The sequence below is a fragment of the Pongo abelii genome, chromosome 6, assembly GCF_028885655.2.
Source record: "Pongo abelii isolate AG06213 chromosome 6, NHGRI_mPonAbe1-v2.0_pri, whole genome shotgun sequence".
Lineage (NCBI taxonomy): Eukaryota > Metazoa > Chordata > Mammalia > Primates > Hominidae > Pongo > Pongo abelii.
In genome coordinates, this window is record NC_071991.2 from 43,709,512 (window position 1) to 43,728,707 (window position 19,196).

The window sequence follows — 19,196 nt, forward strand, 5'->3', positions numbered from 1 at the left end:
GAAAGCATGCTATAAACTGAGACCAGCTATAAAGTAGGAATAAGTAATAAAAACAATTGTAAAACACATTGCAAACATGAAGTGCCATGCAAATGCTTTAAATAATAAGTACCCCCTGGCTAGTCTACAGCATGGTTTATAAATCCAATGGTAAGAGACAGGCACCAGGCAAGATTAAAGAATGCATGTAATGGCCAGTCAGACCTGGGTTCAAATCCTGGCTTGCCCTGCCTGTGATTAGCCATTTAATCTTGACCTTGATTAACATTGTTTAACTTCTCTATGCTTCAGTTTTTTTATGTGTAAAATGGGGCTGTAAAATATCTATATTATAGGGTTGCTTTGAATCTTAAATTCTTTGCTAGGTACTTGACATAGAGGCTGGCACACTGAAAATCACTCAAACTTACATTTCAAGGCAGAAGTTTTCACTCCCACAATAAAAGTCACTAGACAACAAAAGTCACTCCCCAAGAATCTTAAGAAGGAAATTTAAGGACAAAAAAATGCTCAAGAAAAATCAAACAGAATGGCAATAATAATAAAGAAATTGATTTTCAAAGGCCATGGTCATGCTGGGATATTAAAGGGTGAGATGGCTCTTCAGACCTTAACTTTATCCCAAGGCACATTTAGGCTGGAAGATCTGCTAGATACAACTTTCTTTGCTTGTAAATATGCTCTAAGCTGTGCTCTCTGGCCTCTATCTCAAAGGTATTTTCTTTCTTTTGTCTCCAAATTTTTAATTAAAAAACAATAAAACTCTTTGAAGTACCCCTACTCCTGCCCAATCCATTCTCCTTTTCACCTTAGAAAATGCTATCACCCTAAAGTTGGCAGGTACCCCTCTCTCTGGGATGTTACAATTGTATTCCACAATCTGTGCTCGTACCAATATATAACATGATGTGATTTTTTTGGGAAAAAAACAACTTTATATAAACAGTATACTGTGAGTAGCCTATCCCAACTTTTTGTTCATGTAACATATTTTCAAGATTTACTTAGCTAAGTATATGTAGATTTAGTTTTTCATTTTAAATAGTATAGATCAGCTTTTAGAATACAATTTATTTTTCTCATACCTTTATGGGTGAATATTTAATGTTTCTGACTTTTCCTGTTACATACATCATTGTGTGAAACTGTCCTTGGTTGCGTCCTTTGTGCATATGTGCCAGAGCTTCCTGGGAAATGGAACTGCTGAGCAGTAGAATCTGCACATCTGTAACTTTACCAGACAGTGCCAAATGACCATCTGAAAAGGTTACAGCAACTCAGACTTCCACATAGCAGAGCATGGGGGTGTCTTTGCCCCACATCCTCATCCACACGTTGTAATACCAAACTCTTAGATGTTTGCAAATCAGATAGGTAAGAACTGATATATTGTTATTGTTTTACTTTGCAGTTATCTAATTTATTTTTTCCATCTGGATTGCTAATTATCACAGTATCATTTACTAAATCTCTCATTCTTCCCACAATGATTTGTAATGTCACTACTCTCAAAAACCAAGTTTCTATATATTGGGAGGCCTATTTCCTAGCTTTCTATTCTTTCAATTAGTCTGTTTATTACCACACAATCTTAATAAAGTTCTTGTTTTCTGCATAGTGAGTCCTCTATTATTATTTTTAAAAATCTTCTAGAGTATTCTTGGCCCTCTATCCTTCAATATAAATTTGAGATTAAGCTTGTCAAAGCTATTTTAAATGCTTATCTGAATTTTTATTATAATGGAATCTACTGTCTATTAATTTAGAGACAAATTTATGACATTGAGTCTTCTTATTCATGAACATGGTATATTACTCAATTTATACTCTTTTGTTAGTTTCATAACAAAGTTTCTACTATGTATCTATTCCATACTTGTCTTGCCTATCTTTTGTTAGTATTCTTTAGTTAGTCTTGTTAGTATTTACTTAGGTATTTCTGCATACCTTATACATTTTGTGGCTATTTTCAAATAGAAACTTTTATAAATAACCATTTCTAGTTGGTTGTTATTGGCATCTGTGAAAGCTATTGATTTTTGTATTCTAATAATATACACCAAAAGCTTACTGAAGTTTCTTACAAGTTTTAATAATATATTTGTAGGGCCGGGTGCAGTGGCTCACACCTGTAATCCCAGCAATTTAGGAGGCTGCAGCAAGTGGACCATGAGGTCAGGAGCTGGAGACCAGCCTGGCCAACATGGTGAAACCCCATCTCTACTAAAGATACAAAAAGTTAGCCAGGCGTGGTGGCCTGTGCCTGTAATCCCAGCTACTTGGGAGGCTGAGGCAAGAGAATCACTTGAACCCAGAAGGCTGAGGTTGCAGTGAGCCGAGATCGTACCACTGTACTCCAGCCTGGGCAACAGGGCGAGACTCTGTCTCTCTCTCTCTCTCTCTCTATATATATATATAAACATATATATGTAGATTATTTTTTCCATCTTAAATGATTTTCTTAGTGAAGTAATTTACAGTGCAATTACAGAATGCAGAATGCAGAGAGAGAGAGAACCAGACAACAGGAAAGAGCTTGGAGCACAAAAGTCAGACAGACCTGAATTCAAATCCTGACTAGGCCTACATCTGATTAGCCATGCATCTTTAAATACATTGATTGACCTCTCTGCAGCTCAGTTTTCTTATGCATAAAATGGGGCTAAACTATGTTTATATTATAACATAGTTTAACTCCCATCTTTTATAAGATAAACCTTATCTTATAAGGTTTCTGTGACTCTTAAATTAACTATTAATAATAATATTAACATTAATAACACCAAAAATACTTACTCTGTGCCAAGGTCTCTGCCAAATAGTATAGAGGCTGGCATATTGAAGGTGCTCTACCTAACATCTCTCTCTCTCTCTTTCTTCATACACACACAAACACAAACACATGCCACTTGTGCTAGGGAAATGTGCTAGAGGAAAATACAAACATCAAATATCACCTCTCAGAGTTTGGTGGCTGCTGGGATGGCGAATACTCAGAAATTTATTCATACTTAAAATGTCTAACCTTACCTTAACTTTGCCTGGCTCCAGTTATAATGTGAGAGCTCTGAAAATTTCCAGCAAAAACTCACCAAATTTTTAATCCGTCTGCACTCCCAGCTTACCAAGAGCAGCCTCAAGACCCTCTTTTGTACTTGTAGGGGCTGTTCAGCCATCACACCCTATTGAATACATCTGAACTGCATCTTAAGATTTTTATTAAGCGTATGTAGGAATACACAGAATACAAAAATTAGCTGGGCATGGTGGCATGTGCCTGTAGTCCCAGCTACTCAGGAGGCTGAGGCAGGAGAAGCTCTTGAACCAGGGAGGTGGAGGTTGCAGTGAGCAGAGATTGCGCCACTGCACTCTAGCCTGGGTGACTGAGTGAGACTTGGTCTCAAAAAAAAAAAAAGAAAAGGACCAACAGAAAGAATAGAAAGCCAGGAAATAGGCCTCCTTATATATAGAAACTTCGTTTTTAAGAAATGTGACATTACAGATCAAATCTCTGGGTATAAGATGAAAACAGTTCAGCGGAACTAAGTCTCAGCATTGACCTAAGCAGCTTGCAGTTCAGCTGTGGAGGAACCCCTAACTTCACATCAAGTATTGGTGAGTAAGGAGTTACAAATGAGACAGGGGAAAGGTTAATAAGAAAACAAATTTCTTAATGTCAGAAGGAATGTCAAACATCTAAGTTTGGAAGAGGACAAATAATTGCAAAACGCCAATAGTGTATTCATAGTACATTACAGTAATAACGACCATGCAGAGAGTAAAACCAACCAACTATGACTTCCACTTCCATCTGGGGGGATGTTTTAGGAGCGTGGTGAACATTTGTTGTTTTTCTCCCAAGTATCATTCTTTTAGCAGGCAACAGCTCTGGTCTTGGCTTGGGGATTCCTCTTCCTCACTCTGCCCATGTTGCCTGGGGAAGGCTTCAGTTGGGGTGAAAGGCAGAACTCATAACCGGAATTACCCTGGCCAAAGAGACTATTAGGATGAGCACAAAACTAGCTTAACACCTTCCAAGTGAGTCTTACAACTTTGTTGTAAAGACCCAGAAGGCTGTCTCTCTTCTTTTTAACTCAAAGTTATGAGAATGCGAGCTCTGGGTGACTGCAACACTATGCCACTGGATTTGTTTCTTGAGGCCGCTATTTTAAAAAAATCCTTAAAACTTGGTGACTTGAAACAATAGAAATCTATTCTCTCACAGTTCTGGAGGCCAGAAATCCCATATCAGGGTGTCAGTAAGCTCCCACCAGAGGATCTAGGGAAAGTGCCTTCCTTGCCTCATTCAACTTCTTGGCTGGTGACTGCATCACTCACACCCCTGCCTCTGTCTTCACAAGGTCTTCTATTCTTCCGTCTGTGTCCTCTCCCCTCCTGTCTCTTTTTTTTTTTTTTTCTGAGATGGAGTCTTGCTCTGTTGCTGAGGCTGGAGTGCAGTGGTGCTGAGAGGTGAAGCCAGCTGGGCTTCTGGGTAGGGTGGGGACTTGGATAATTTTTCTGTCTAGCTAGAGGATTATAAACGCACCAATCAGCACTCTGTGTCTAGCTAAAGGATTGTAAATACACCAATCAGCACTGTATAAAAATGCACCAATCAGCACCCTGTGTCTACCTAAAGGATTGTAAATGCACCAACCAGCACTCTGTAAAAACACAGCAATCAGCGCTCTGTGTCTACCTAAATGATTGTAAACGCACCAATCAGCACTCTGTAAAAACGCACCAATCAGCACTCTGTGTCTAGCTTAAGGATTGTAAACGCACCAATCGGCACTCTGAAAATGGACCAATCAGCACTCTGTAAAATGGACCAATCAGCGGGATGTGGGCGGGTCAAATAAGGGAATGAACACTGGCCACCAGAGCCAACAGTGGCAACCTGCTTGGGTCCCCTTCCATGCTGTGGTAGCTTTGTTCTTTCTCTCTTCACAATAAATCTTGCTGCTGCTCACTCTTTGGGTCTTCACTACCTTTATGAGCTTTAACACTCACTGCAAAGGTCTGCGGCTTCACTCCTGAAGTCAGTGAGACTACAAACCCACAGGGAGGAACAAACAACTCTGGATGCGCCACTTTTAAGAGCTGTAACACTCACTGCAAAGGTCTGGTGGCTTCTCTCCTGAAGTCAGCAAGACCACGAACCCACTGGAAGGAAGAAACTCTGGACACATCTGAACATCTGAAGGAACAAACTCCAGGCACACCATCTTTAAGAACTGTAACACTCACCACGAGGGTCCACAGCTTCATTATTGAAGTCAGCGAGACCAAGAACCCACCGGAAGGAACCAATCTCGGACACAGTGTGATCTCGGCTCACCGCAAGCTCCACCTCCCGGGTTCCCACTATTCTCCTGCCTCAGATTCCCGAGTAGCGGTGACTATAGGCACCTGCCACCACGCCCAGCTACTTTTTTGTATTTTTAGTAGAGAGAGTTTCACCGTAGGCAGGATGAGCTCCATCTCCTGACCTCATGATCCACCCGCCTTGGCCTCCCAAAGCACTGGGATTACAGGCGTGAGCCGCCTTGCCTGGCCTCCTGTCTCTGCTATCTCCTATAAGAATAAACCATCACTGGATTTAGGGCCCACCTGGGTAATATAGAATAATTCCATGTTAAGGCCGGGTGTGATGATTCACGTCTGTAATCCCAGCACTTTGGGTGGCCAAGGCAGGCGGATGACCTGAGGTCAGCAAGACACCATCTCAAAAAAAAAAAAAAAAAAAAAAATTCCTTGTTAAGATCCTTCACTTAATTACATCTTTTCCAAATAATATACCATTCACAAATCCCAGGGATTTGGATGTGATATAGCTTTCTGGGTGCCACCATTCCTTCTGCCATAAAGGGAGAGTTTGTTCTGAAAATGCAGCCAACCCAGAGGAAGCAGGGCCAAGAGATGGAGAGAGAAATCTTGGGGCTGGTTACTCCCATGAGGCCCTGCACCAAGGTGTGCCTGAAATCAACACCCTGAGGTGTCCTGTATGTGAGCCAGAGGGTTTTATCACTGTTTCCTTAAGCTGGCTTGAATTGGGTTTTCTGTTATTCACACCCCAAAGAGTCCTCACAAAGATGCCTGGGCAAAAAGAATACTTTCCATCAGGAGAATCGTCCTTGATCTTTCAAGCAGAAGGAATAGCTGCAGGATTCTATGCAATTTGAGAGAATTCAGGAAGTTTCCCTTCGATGACACAGTCTGAAGGTGCCCCCTTATTCTCTTGTACTGTAGGCTGTGTGGATGTGCACACCCCAAGAATGAGCCACTCTCTCTCCTACTGAGGAAGGCCACAGGGGCTTCCATGAGGTTGACCTGGGGCAGGATGGAAAGTTACAACTGGGTATTGAAAAAAGAGATTTTCTGATCTCAAGAAGAGGCAGTACGGGATAGTGAGAAGGCAAGGGTTTTGGAGTCAAACAAACGTGAAATGGAATCCAGCCCTGTTGGCTGCTAGCTGGGTGGTGTAGCAAAGCAGAAGTTACTTAACCTTTCTGAGCCTCAGATGCCAGAAGCTCAAAACGCACCCTAACTGCATCTTACCTGCATTATATGGTGATTGCACCCTGTAGTGATGCATCACTAACACTCTTCACTGCCTCAGATGGCGATTGTGAGGATGAAAAACACAAGCATAGCAGAAAGAAGATGTCCCATATATTCTCCAGGCCATGTGACTGCTAACCCAATGTGTCCTGAGGGAGAAGCAGCAGAGGTGAAGATGGAGATACAGATACTGAATGGGGACTAGTGTTTCTTGAGTACTCTCAAGGCACCAGGCTGTGTGGGACTCTTTCCTTTAATGCTCTGAAGTAGGAGGTAATCGCTGCATGGCACAGATCAGAATCCTGAAGCTGCCAGCGTTATGTAACTTCCCCAGTTCACACAGGTAGTGAGTGGCTGGGCTGGAATTTGAACTCAGGTTGGTCTGACTTCAAAGACCACTCTGTTTATGCTACTCCACCCTCTCTTATAATGAGGGAGGAGGACAGTGAGGGCAGGAAAAATAATCCTAACACCAAACAGAGAAACAAAACACTTACAATGCTTACTGTGAGCCAGGAGCTCTGCTGAATGCTTTTGTGAAATTGCCTTTAAATATTTATAAAAATAGTCAATATTTATTGAATGCATACTGTATGTCACATTGTGATGAAAGGGCTTCATATGCAATATTTTATTTAAACCTCACACCAATCCTTTGAAGAGTATCATGGTGTTATTATCACTGCTGTTTTTAGTAATAGTAGTTCCATGTTACAGATGAAGAAAAGGTGGCCCAGAAGGGGTTAAATGGCTTGCAGAAGCTAGCAAGGAGGATATGGACCCAGGTGGGCAGTTTCAGAACTGTACCTTGTAGGTGCAGGACACTTTGTAGATGTTGAGGGTCCCTGGACCCCACGCATTCTAGCAACGTCCACACTACGGGGCAGGCATCATGCACAGATTGAGGGATTAGTATGATCATACCACCCCCTCCCCAGCCTGCCCCACGCAGCACCTCCCAGGCAGCCTGCCCAGGAGCTCTGCGCAGCACCCTCAGCTGGCCAGGGGCATCCGCACACAGAGCAGCTCTGAAGGTGGGGTTGTGGGGGACAGGTCTTCTCTTCTGAGGTTTGTCGGGAGGGATGGACCATCTTTACCCCTTAAAGAGTTAAGAATGTAAGAAGGGCGGTAAAACAACCTCATCTGTAAGGTCTGGGGTGGTATTTGTTGTTGTTGTTCTAACACTGGCACATACAAAATGTTCAGCCAGTAAGTCCATTTCAAAACACAGGGGTCCTGTGTGATTTTCAGGAAAAAAAAAAAAAAAAAAGGCTATTAACACCTTTGAAGTTGCCAAGCTTCCAGACCCCACACTGTATCTTTCTTGAATATTATTTTAAACCATTCAAACAAAACATTTATTCAGAATTTACAAAAAAAATTTGAGCAAGACCGCTGAGCTTAAAAAAAAAAAAGACACCCACGGTGATTTCCCTCAGCCTCAGTTTCCCCCATTTATACAGCAGGCAAATACTACTAACTTCAGCGAGTTGTTGTGAGGAATAATGGAGAAGATACTTACAAAAAATTCAGAGATGTCCCCGGCACAGTGACTCAGTCACTGTTACTGTTAGTTTTATTATGCTTATCTAGATAATGATCATAGTTTTGATATTAGGACAAACCATGCACGGGACAAAATGTTATCCCAATATGAGGGCTGATCTTGTTCATTTGTCCTGCTGAATCCATGCTTTATCGGTGTCCACCTCATCTGACTTACTGGTCACCATACAGGGATGGCGACTGGAACTTTAGAGAAGAGACTCACCTTCCGTGGCACGAGCACTATGTGTCACACGGTTTGCTGGCAGGGTGAGGTTTGCACTACGGCTTTTGACAGGCGGCTCTCGTTCTTCTCCTTTAAGCTCTATATTTGATGCTATTGGACTTGTAAATAAATCACATTTTATTGAGATCCTTTTTAGAGAGTCTTAGAAAGGCTCTCAAAACAAATCTCATGGCCGGGCACGGTGGCTCCTACCTGTAATCCCAGCACTTTGGAAGGCGAGGTGGGCAGATCACGAAGTCAGGAGTTCAAGAGCAGCCTGGCCAACATGGTGAAACTCCGTCTCTACTAAAAATACAAAACATTAGCCGGGTGTGGTGGCGTGGCTGTAATCCCAGCTACTCGGGAGGGTGAGACAGGAGAATTGTTTGAACTCAGAAGGCGGAAGTTGCAGTTAGCTGAGATCATGCCACTGCACTCCAGCCTGAGCGACAAAAGAATAACGTCTTATAGGATAAGGATATGATTTAAACTGACATAAAGAGTATCATTTTTTGGCCGGGCATGGTGGCTCGTGCCTGTAATCACAGCACTTTGGGAGGCCGAGGCAGGAGGATCACTGGAGCCCAGGAGTTCGAGACCAACCTGGGAAACATGGCAAGACCCTGCCTTTACAAAAATACAACAACAACAAAAAAGACTAGGCAGGCATGGTGGTGCACATCTGTAGTCCCAGCTACTTAGGAGGCTGAGGTGGGAGGATTGCTTGAGTCTGGGAGGTAGAGGCTGTGTTGAGTTGTAATTGCACCGCTGCACTCCAGCCTGGATGACAGAGCAAGACCCTGTCTCAAAAAAAAAAGTGTCATTTTTCCATCTTGTTTAAATGAAGTCTAAATTTCTAAAATAACAATAATAGAAATAATAAGGATTTAAAAGTTATCAAACTCTTATGATTTTTAGTGTGTACATGTAGATCATAATTTTCCAAAGCTATATAAATGTTTTGGTCAAATGGTATGCTGAGTAACTAGTTATCAAGTGAGACATTTTAGTTTACGTTGATAAACACAAATATTAGAGATAATTTGAATCAGGCTGATGGTCCAGTTCTTAAAACAATCCAGTTTCAGTTTTTAAAATGATTAATAGTTGGATTTGATGACTCAAGGACTGTTTGTAAATTGGCCTAAGAGAAGCCTCCTTTTGGTGGAAGAGGAGAAATGGGTGCAGCTCCCTGTGAACTCATGATGTGACCTTGGGCAAATCACTACTACACCTTTCCAACCTTAGGAGCCTGAGACATGTCATCATGCAAGTGAACCACTGATGTCAACCTTTAGGATCTAATTTGATTCTCAGATTGTAGATGTGATTCCTCAGAATGACTTGATCATCAACCTACAAGCAGCCTGTGAAATAGAGGAAGACTTTCTATGTGTCGGCTCTATTCGCAGTTGTGTACTTTATACTATCCTTTCATTAAGAACTGCAATTTTAAGAATTCAAGAGGAGAATCCTCTTTTGTGGGGAGAGAGATTTGTCATCATTCTTTCCTATAAAGTCTTCATAGGACAGTGTTCAGTGTTTTGCCAAATAAACGTTAGAGTCTGGTGATGGTGATCACTTTGTGATACACCTTATCTGCAAAAACTTCTCCCTTACTCACACAGCTTGTTCTCATGAATATGTACACTTCCTGATGTTCCTTTTCAAGTCATAGCACATCATATTTCTATTTCTAGAAAGGTCTACCTAAGACACCATCATTTCTTGTTTGATTGGCTACTTTTAAATTTCCAATGTGGTCTTGCCTTATATATAGCCTCTTTCACAATTATTTCTAGGGTGAGTCAGGATTCCATAATAGATTGCTGGAAACATCTGGGCCTTCACAGAGGAAAGATTTCTAGAATGGGAAGGGAGAAGTATGGTGGCATAACTCTCAAGCATCAGTATTATGTATGTAAAAGGCCAGTTTGGGAAACATGGCCAAGGTGATAAATGTAGCTTGTCACTGAGAGGTAAAGAAATGCAGATGGCATTCAAAGGCGATGGTAGAGGAAATGCATGGAGATCGGTCAAGTCTTTATAATTGTATGTGCCACCAGGGAGTCACATACCAGGAGACAGCAGGGAGAAAATCCATATAGCAATATTTTTAAGCCAACATAGTCCTATTTTAGATCAAATTTGGATACTTCAGTTAAAAAGACAATGTTTCTGGTGGGATATGACTTCTTCCCTTACCATAAAGTCCCTTTATTATTCTCTGTTGCCTTGCCTCTTCCCCAATACACACATTTAAATTTCCTGCCTGGCCCCATTAGGATTTGGGCTTGCAGACTCCTTGAACTGATTCCTGAGATTAGATGAGAAAATGACCTTACAAAATAATTCCACTTATTCTCTTCAACCATAGAATATTAATCGGATTTTTTTTAAAGCGAATGACTATTCAAGAACTGACTTTCATGCTATGCCTCAAAGCTGTGGCTCAGAATCCATAAGAAAACTTTGGAAATACTGCAGAGAGTAATGTTGAGCTGTGTATGTCCCTTTTCTTATGGGGCCAGAAACTGAGGACTTTAAAACAGCTTCAGTGATTTAGCTTGTCCCAGCAAGACACAGTTGGAGGTGCTGCAAAGATGTTTGAAAATGTTGTCTCCCTGGCAGAAGCAGCAGCAGAGGCTGAGGGATGATGCTGGTCCTCCTAAGGGTTCCCTCCTGGAACTCACAGGATGAGAAGAGGCTATAAAGCGTTGTTTGATCTGGCACTGGGCATTATGTTATCATCACAGGTTGAGCTTGCCAAGACCGTTACAGGCTCTGCATTGAAATACTGGCCTATACTTAAGGCCTTATGGCTGGGTTTGTGCTGCCCTAGATCCTGGCCCTTTTCATGCAAAACCATCTGCAAATTCACCTGGCTGCATGGCATCACAAGCTAGACAGACGTGCTTGGAATAACTGCAGAAGTCATTCCAGGTAACACCATCGGACACAATCCAGGTCTTCATTGCCCACACCCTTCTTCAACTTTGGAGTCTCTCAAATATTTATAATTTATGGTAGCTGATTTCTCTAAGTCAGAATATACCCTGCAAGACCAAAGGAAGAAAGCAGCAGGGGGCCCAAGCCACCCCAGGGAGGGGTTAAATCCATGCTCTATGCTATGCCATGCCGAACACTCTGTGAGCGGATTCCCTGCTTGTCCTCACACTCTCTTCTTTTACTGCTCTTTCTGATGGACTTGTTAGGTTCTAGCCACACTACAATGTAGGAGGTCGCCACATGAGTTATGCTTTGCCTTTGTGTATACTGTCCTCTTTTACTAGTCCTGTAGGACCAAACACAGGTCCACCTCTTCCAGGAAGGCTTCCTGATTTCCCCCATCCTATGCTGAATTTCACACTCCTCATCTCTGCTCCTTACTGGTACCCTGTGTAATTTCTATCACTTCTACTTATATCATAGTTACCAGTGTGGCATGTGCCTATCTTTTTCACAATTATGACTCCATTTAGGATAGGAGTTGTCTTGTTCATTTTTCTGCCTCAGGGCCTTGTGCGGGGTACATGGTTAACACTGAATGAATGACTGAGGGGGAAACGAGTGAGAAGGGGATTTGAGAACGAACATGTAGCCATCATCTGGCACGTGTGAGAACCTGTGTCAGATGTGTTATGTCATTTAATCCTCAGGAAAATATGCAAAGTGGGCATAATTATCCAAATTCATCAAGTGAGAAAAATGAGGCTCACAGAGGAGAAATACCTTTATATCTGAGAAATATCTTCAGGTCCTATAATTGACAAATGACAGCAGCAATTTTTGAATCCTAGCCTTCATGACTTTGAAGGCTGTGCTCTCTTCATTGTATCCTGACCAGCTCCCTAATGGCCATCATCTGAAGTGCCCAGGCCAAGGGTGCCACGGTTGGGTGGGGGAGGCCAGTGCTGCAGGCTGACCTGGTACATAATAAGACCCTTTTTGGATAGTGTCTTTTGACTACCTGTGTTTGACCATGTATGAATGCTGTTGTGAGAATTAGCATATTCAATCGCCATTCTCCCTGGAAGAATTGCCCAGGAAGGAGTCAAGGTTTCCTCTTAACCCCTGTATGACCTCAGGGTTATTGCCTCACAATTTTTTTATAACTCTGCTTCCTACAGATAGCATTTAGCTTTTATAAAAACCCACCCAATTCGTTATCTGCTCACATTTCTCCAGATGTTTCACCTCCCACTCCTGTCTTTCTTAATGACTCTAGGGGTTGATTACCAGCAGGGTTTAAGCTGTCAAATTATTCTTGGCTCTATTCCATTTAAAAACATTTTTTTAAAAATCCATCTTCAAAGTTCAATTCTAAATCCTCACCAATGGATCAATAATCTAATTTTGAATTTTAATCAAATCACTGTCCTAGAGCTGGACACATAGAGAATATTTTATTTTTCTGTGATTCACACTCACCCTGAAGATTTTGTGTTGACTTTGCTTCTGGGTTCATATTCCTCCTCCCTGCTTCTCACACAGAACCAGAGATCTGGAAAAGCAACAGGAGGTTGTGACCGCCTAAGGACTCCGCGCCAGGGAGGGTCTTCCTCTGTCAGCTTAGACCTTTTTAATGGGGGAGAGAAAAGGATATCTCTGGGATTCTGGAGTTTCAGCAAATGTATCCCTGCTGATCTTTGGAGAGTAGAGCATGAAGGCCAATATCTTTATTCATGCAATAGATTTAATGGGGCTGGCAGAGTCTTCTTGTTCTAGATACTACCATGTGTTTACATAGCACACAGAAACATGCAGGGGGAACACAGCCTTGGAGCTCCCAGAATCATCACAATGACCCCACTGAGCCCTGGAGGCTGCTGCACACCCCCAGTTTGTCCCTACCTGAAACTTTCCCTTCAGCTGGGGCAAGATGAGATCGTTTGGGGGCGAATCCTGACTTTAATTCCAATATCCACTTTTCCTAGCACAGAACTGATTGTGGGAAATAAAAGGTCCTGCTTTCTCTCAACTTGGATTTTGATTATCTCTGAGGTTCTGGGTCTTTTTTGAGAGGGTGTGGGTTTCTTGATTCAGAGTAGCAGTAAGGGGGCATAAGGGAACACTGAAGCAAATTTCACTTCTGAGGCCTCAAGAAAGTGCTCTAATTGGTCCTTTGTTAAATACTACAGGGGATATGCAATTTCTTCCTCCATTCTGGGACTCAGAGTCTTGGAATTACACCTACTGTACCCCAACAAAGCATTACTTAAAGTATTTTTTAAAAAGCAATAATTAAATATTTATATTGCACTTAACATTTTGCAAAGGATATTTTCATTTAATATTTCTTGTGTGCAACTGGAAAATCTCTGCACTGAGTGAGAGGGAGGGCTGTAACATATGATGAAGCTGTATGATGATGCTGTGCCTTATGTTTCCTTTTGAATATTGTTACACATTTTCATAGACACAAGAGTTGAAGACCATCATAGGAACCATGTATTCATAGAGCAAGAAGTAGTTTTCAGAAATCCAACTAAACGACTTTTTTTTTAAGACCCTGCAACTTCATCTCATACTTGAAGTCTTGCCATCCACACACTCCACTGGAAGGTTGAAATTATCCAAATGATATCAATTATTTTATTTTTAACCTACAGTAAACAATTATTAATGCTTTTCATACATAGCAGCTGCATATACACATGCACACACATTGCGATAATATGCTTCTTATACTTAGTTTTATGAGATTAAAATCTTTCTATTTCTGATAAAGGAGGTAGAATGAGTATATACACACATTAGATGAGATTTAAAAAAATTTTTAAATTGTTTTTCAGCAAAGGATTGTAATGAAAGCTTTCTAAGGACAACTTCACTGTATATAAGACAGTTTTAGGCTCATGTTTTAAAATATACTACAGTGCTTTGGCAGAACAGCCATGTTTGTCAAAAAGGTATTTTTTATGTCAACAGTGCCTCATAGGCTGCTAGGTTTTTTTATACATTAATTTTTTAATCCAAATATTCAAATCCAAATATTGAATATACTTAATTGGGTTTGACTATATCTGTTTATTTGGCCAGAATGTTATCAGAGTAGATGAAACCAGATAAAACTGCTAGTCTAGGAGCACAGCTTGTCATCCCTGCTCACTTTCTTTAGTCTCTATCCAATAAGCTGGAGCACACCAGCATTTCTTGCTTGGTTAAATTATACATTTCACGAATACCCCTAGTCAAATGTTATTCTCACGTTCTCAATAGAAACATTCAATATTAAAAATCATGTATGTATACAAACTACAGACTGGGTGACTTAAACAACAGACCTCTATTTGCTCACAGTTCTAGAGGCCAGGAGTCTGAGATCAAGGTATCAGGAGAGGTGGTTTCTTCTGAAGCCTCTCTCCTTGGCTTGTGCATGGCCATCTTCTCTCTGTGTCTTTACATGGTCTTCTCTTTGTGTATATATGTGTCCAAATTTTCTTTTCCTATAAGCACCACAGTCATACTGCATCAGGGCCCTCCCTACAGAGCTCATTTTAGTTTAATTATCTCTTCAAAGATCCTGTCTCTAAATACAGTCACATTCTGAGTAACAGGGTTTGGAACTTCAACATACAAATTATTAGGTATCCCTTTGCACAGAGACGGGTTTTTATTCCAAGTTGCCTATGCATTCTCCAAATACCCAGGTTATTAATTACTTGGCCAAAAGGCCCCAGTTAAGTAGGGTGGTATAAAATCAATGGTCACGTTGGCTATTTGGTGTCTTACAGACTACACTGTGGAGTCTTAGGCCCCCAACCCCACCACGTGCCAAAGCATTCCGTCCAAGAGGGAAGAGTTTAGATTCACTTAATCACGCCTATGGCAAAGAGAGACAAGCTCTTGAAAGTCAAAATAAACTTGGCCTTTCATCTCTCAAGGGTGGCCCCCTGGATCCCAGCTTCCCTGATAGAAATGTAATCTTAAGATGACCCTCTGTTGCCAAACCCAAGAGCTTTGCTAATTCCCACAACCTTTAGGGAACATTTCATGGTGGTAAGATAGCAACTAAGTTCCAAGCAAGAGTGAAAATAATTAACTTAATTGTGTAACTCAGTCCTAGTAGAAAGAGGTTGGGGTACTTCTAAATCAATCTTTGAAAATTATCTTTTGGGGCATTAATACCGTGAAAACAATCTATGTATTGCCTTCTCCACTATATCAAGTTCCTGAAGGGTGGGAATTTTGGCCTTTTTTTGTTTTTCTTTTATGCTTTTGTTTTTTTAGTAAATATAGGGTCACACTCTTTTGTATTCATACTAAATACACTAAAGAGAGTGTTTTTTTACACTTACGATCTATGCCACGTACTAAACAGACACATTCCTTTTGCTAATATTTATGTTTTTTGTAACCACCTTACCTAGAATACACATTATCTAATATACAAATTAGATTTCTTTAACTCTAATTATGTCATTCATTTCCCACATATGATAGATGCCAATCTTATTTGTTTATTGCCCATTGACTTAAAAATGTCATATTACGAATCTCAAGATTAAAAAATCTTTTTTATGGCACTATGATGATGACAGTTGAAGCTGCATCGTGGCACATGGGGTTCATTATACTATTCTCTCTATTTTTGTGTACATTTGGAAATTTGAATGATAAAATGTTTACTAAATAATACAATAGCAAAGTATACCTTTGAGCACAGTCTAATTTGTTTTAATTTTTTAAATATCCAGTTTAAGGTGAACATTTCTAATTTTCCCTCAGACTTCATTATTAAATTTTGGAGTGAAACATAATTCAAATTACTTATTTAGTACCAGCAGACTTCCTTTTTTTATAAGAAGTTTATAAATTTATTTTATTTTATTGTTGAGACAGGGTCTCACTCCCTCATCCAGGCTGGAGTGCAATGACACAATCTCTGCTCACTGCAACCTCTGCCTCCTGAGGCAGGATCTTCCTGCCTCAGCCTCCTAAGTAGCTGGCATTACAGGTGCATACTTCCAAGCCTGGCTAATTTTTATATTTTTAGTAGAGACAGAGTTTCCCCACGTTAGCAAGGCTGGTCTCAAACTCCCAGCCTCAAGTGATCTGCCCACCTTGGCCTCCCAAAGTGTTGGGATTACAGGCATGAGCCACTGTGCGAGGCTTTAAAAGAAGTTTTGATGGACTAACAGTGTTAGTGGACATGGGGGGATGCTTTTCCACAAAGTTTTGCTAAGTAACTTTAGGGAATAAACTATTATCCCTGATTTCAAAGCAACCATGTTCAGTAGGGATAGTGAGGGTGTGAAAAGAGACACATATCTGGACCCATGTTAAGATGCAAGCAGTAGAAAACAAAGACAGACTGCAACAAGCATGTGCCACAACTCCCCACCCTCTCTCCAACCTCCTAGGACTGGAGAAGCCAGCCAGAAGGAATAAAATATCTAGATCTGCTCTTGAAGGGATGGGAGAACCCAGCGATGTTTTGAGTGGTCTGGTGAAACATCTTGAACTGCTTCTTAAATCTTTAGACTTGGCAAAATACAAAACACATTTTGCCAGGCACTTTTTCTCTTAATTTTTAAGACCCTGTGTATTTCAAGGGAAATTAAATCCTTATGTTTCTGATTCATTTACACTTAACTCATCAAAAATGCTGTTTTATAAGAGTTATTTGATGTCTAAAATGTGGTATGAGTATTTTGTATGTCTTTTTTTTTTTTTCAAACCATGAAGTTACTTTTTGCCAGCAGTAAATAGAACTTCAACTACTGGAGACTTAATCTCAGTTTTTAACTAAGGACCTACCAAATTCAAATGTCTTTCAACTTCCTCAAGCATTTTCTCTTGCTGCTACATAAGCGTGCATTGTTTGTCAAAGAGGGCTATAACCATCCGTTCAAGAACCACACAAGGAATAAGACAGCCTTCCTTGAAATGGCAATGTTATTTTTTAGTTAAAGGTCATTTCTTCCACAAGATCTTTCACAACCTTCTTCCAGCAAGTCAGTATTATTTTCGTATTCTTAGAACTTTTGGTATCCGCCTTTGCTGTAGCACTAATTGAACACTTGATTGCAGTGACTTATGTGTGGACTTATTTTCTCTCACAGACCATTTGTTATGATTTTTTTGTGGCAAAAACCAAAAACCAACTTTCACAAATAAAATGAAATAGGGATTTATTGAAGTTATATTGGGTAGCAACAGAATGAATGGAAGGTTAGAGAACCAGGACTAGAACCTGAGCAATTCCAGGCATCCAGACACTACCATAAGAAATGATTGGCTCCAACTGTTCTTTTCCATTCTTATACTGTTGGCCTCAAGATACAGAAAAAGGAGGGTCCGATTGGCTTAATATGCTTCATGTGCATACTCCCTTGCTAGAGGGAGGCAGAGTATTTAATTTTCTGTCCCAGCCAAAATCCCATATGGGGGAAAGTTGGTTCCCCAGAAGGAACGGGGAAGGGAACTGAATGCTGTGAGCTCCTTCAGGGCAGGCAGTGTTTCTCATTTTTTAATCCCTAGAGTCCAGAATAGGGTTTGGCATGCAGTCCATCTTTGAAAGTCTACACTAAACCATTAAGGAGCTATTCCATTAAAAAGAGACAGTGGTAGAGGAGTCTGATAAACTTGCATGACTGGCCAATGCGTTAAAATAGAACCAGAGCATTTCTGGTTTCAGGTAAGATGGAGTAAACCTATTTCATCCTCTCCACTTTCTGGACAGAATATATAAAGTAGCTATTTCAGAACTCTCACAAGTAAATAGCAGCAGGTTGATTGGGAAGAAAGCCCTAATTCATAATACCATGAAACCAATGATGAGTTTACAATTTTCATTTCTGCCAGTATCTTCTGGCTTGAACTTAATGCTGAATGATGAATTCAGGGTGCTGATGAATACTAGGGTGCAGGCAGACTTTCAGAGAAACCTAGTTTTGGCTCAAAGAGAGGAAAAGGGAAATTCCAGCACTAACATGCAGAAATTAACCAATTTCTTTCTTTCTCTCTCTGTTCCTCTTCTCTCTCCTCCTATGCCCTAGACCCCAAGCAATCCTGTGGGGGTGGCAGCAGCCTACAGTAATGAGAGTAAGTAGGAGAAAAAACTCTGTGGGAGCAGTATCTTCCTCTACATTTAGTGGAGCAGTGTTTCCAGGAATGTGGGGCAAACCCTTGCTGCTTTTACTCTCTCTGTCCTCCTGCCACTTGCCCCAGACGTAGGCACAACTACAGAAGTACATGGCAGAACACGGTAAGTAAAACCCTCACTTTCTGGCTGTAGGAGCAAAAGGAGGGAACCAAGAGTACAAGGGAGATTGCAAAGAGGGAAGAACTCAGTAGAGTAACATTAAAAAGGTGCTTATTAACTCCTGGGCTCACCACTGCAGCTGCACATACACAGATCTGATTTGACCTAGTATACCAAAGCCTTTGAGAACTGAACTGACATCTAGGCCATAGGCCACATCCTCAAGTGGCTGCTGGGGGGCACACACAAAAGACAGATATGATATTGCAAACGCTTTGACACCTGAACTAACATTGGAACTATGGTCCACAGAATGTATGTTGGAACTTGCTACCTAAGCCTACAACATTTTCCACAGGATATAAAGACGACTCATAGTTTCATAATATTCAAAATGTCCTGGATATAATACAAAATTTCACTGCAGGCCAGGCACGGTGGCTCATGCCTATAATCCCAGCACTTTGGGAGGCTGAGGCAGCTGGATCACCTGAGGTCAGGAGTTCGAGACCAGTCTGGCAAACATGGTGAAATCCCGTTTCTACTAAAAATACAAAAATTAGCTGGGCATGGTGGCACATGCCTGTAATCCCAGCTACTTGGGCGACTAAGGTGGGAGAATCGCTTGAACCTGGGAGGCAGAGGTTGCAG